Here is a 2,259-nt window from a genome sequence, read left to right on the forward strand (position 1 = left end):
TATACATATCACAGAGTGCAGAGGTTTGTGCTTTCTACTGCAAATTAGAGTGTCTGAGCAAATAGTAAAATGCTCCTGCCTAACTGTACATTTAAAATCACGTTCAGGGGGCTGGAGAGATGGCTCAGAGGTTAAGAGCACTAACTGCTCTTCCAGAGGTCCTGAGTTCAATTCCCAGCAACCACATGGTGGTTCACAACCATCTACAATTCAATCTGGTGCCCTTTTCTGGCATGTAGGAAGAACACTGTATATGAAATAAATAAATAAATCACTGCATATGAAATAAATAAATAAATACATCTTTAAAAAAATAAAAAATAAAATCACGTTCAGTCTCAACAAGTGGCTTGTATTCTGTCTAGTGCTCTTAGGAAACTTGGTTTGAGCCCTTGGTTCTAGAAGCACAAAAATTTGCATCAAGACCCCCCAGATTTTTTAATGATATAATATATGCTTAACATGACTAGTAAGAATGTGTAGTAGCAGAAAACTCTCTTGGAATTTAAAATTATTAAACATATTTACACTTTTGTTGAGAGTTACTTCTAATTACACAGAGTGATGATTTTGGTGGCTCAGATGACAGATGTCCTTCACAGTACTTGGACACTTGCTCCGCAGTTGGTGGCCCTGTCCGGGGAAGTCACACAGCACTGGAAGAGGTGTCTGCACCATCTCTCTTCTGCTGTGTTCTGGGATGGGCCTCTGGGGTGACAGCTGAAGGATGAATCCAGAGAGGAAGGAAGCTGCTACCACTGTGCTGTCAATGACAGGAAGGGATGACACTTGACCAAGAGGGAATCCGTTCTCCTGTAGGTCTCTTACGGTAGGTGTTTATAAGCTTGCCTGGTGACAGGATGCACAAGCCATTTTTCAATGGCCCCTTGTTACTGTATAGTACAAATAAATAGATTTGTTTAGATTGCATCAGCTGATTTTCATGTTATTTTTTGAAAAGTCAATATGCACGTACATTTAGAAGACAAAAAACATTGCAAAAACATATTTCATCTATTTTAGTCCCTTTTCCGTGGCTGTAGAAAAGTACCATGCTTGTAATCTCTTCACTCTAAAGGCTGAGGCAGGAGGATTGCTATAAGTTACAAGCCTACTTTGGCTACATAGCAAGTTCGAAAATAGCCTGTGCTACTGATTGAGACTTGGTTACAAATATACAAATGAAAAAAGCATACCAAAAGAACAATAATTTATCTAGCTCATGTTTCTGGTGGCTGGGAAAGTCAAGAACACAGTATCAGCTACTGGTCTGTTGTGCCATGACGTAGCAGAAGGGGCAAACCAGTGTACACAGAGAGAGGAATCGAGGGGGTTCTTTGTGAAAACATAAACGAATACAAACATACATTATCGCTCTTCATCTTTTCCTATATAAAAAGGCAGGAATTCGACACAAACTTCTGTACCTTGCTTTCCCTCTCATTAAGCATGTTTTAGAGATTACTTTTCCCTGACACAGAAATTTCTCACAGTATTATATCAGGAGTCATACAGCTGTAAAAACAAGAGTGGTTATTTGTTGGACTCTCTGTTGGCTACCAATAAATTGGACAACTTCACTGTGAGCACGACGTTCCAAAGAGAAAAACTAAATGGTGAGTTCAGTCCCTAAGGAGGGCTGTGCACCAGCTGCAGCCACTGTTGATGCGTACTCTCCACTCAAGCTGACCGTCTCCATTTTTATGCAAGTTTCTGTGTGCTCTTGTGTACATTTTGTCAATCCATCTGATTGTTAGCATAGACACCCCACCCACAGAAGGTAGTTTCTTAATTACAGCGAAGTCTGAGATTTTCTGTGTGCAGTGGCCTGCCAATGCCTCTCCCCCCACAATGCTCAGTTACTGGGGCTCAGGACACACCATCCTTAAATATACTCACAGGAGAGCAAAATACGATACTCCAAATAAACTTGGTGTATTTGGAGCTGGTAGTTTTTAGAAACTGCAGATGCGGTAGTGGCTCTGGCAGCTTTCCCTTTGTAAATAAACAGATATCTGTAAAGGAAATGTACAAGGGTAAACTGTGTCAAGTAGAAGACAGTGCCCAGATTAACCTTTCTTTCTGGGAGACTTTTTTATACAAATTTTATATAAATTAGAAACAATCTTATTTTACATATCGATCCCAGTTCCCTCTCCCTTCCATCCTCCTATGCCCTCCACCGATCCCCCATCCCATCCCCCATCCACTCCCCAGGGAGGGAGAGGCCTTCCATGAGGAATCATCAAAATATGTCAA

General features: G+C 40.9%; 1 long non-coding RNA gene across 1 annotated transcript; it reads right to left on the reverse strand.

The window, feature by feature from the left end:
* Positions 1–338: 338 nt before the first annotated feature.
* LOC110339993 lies at positions 339–1,996 on the reverse strand. Its single transcript, XR_002381839.2, has 2 exons — positions 1,900–1,996; positions 339–893 (listed from the first exon to the last, which is right to left on the reverse strand). It is a non-coding gene; the product is annotated as an uncharacterized LOC110339993 (long non-coding RNA).
* Between the last annotated feature and the right edge of the window lie 263 nt (positions 1,997–2,259).

This window comes from Mesocricetus auratus, unplaced genomic scaffold (assembly GCF_017639785.1).
Source record: "Mesocricetus auratus isolate SY011 unplaced genomic scaffold, BCM_Maur_2.0 Super-Scaffold_100006, whole genome shotgun sequence".
Taxonomy (NCBI): domain Eukaryota; kingdom Metazoa; phylum Chordata; class Mammalia; order Rodentia; family Cricetidae; genus Mesocricetus; species Mesocricetus auratus.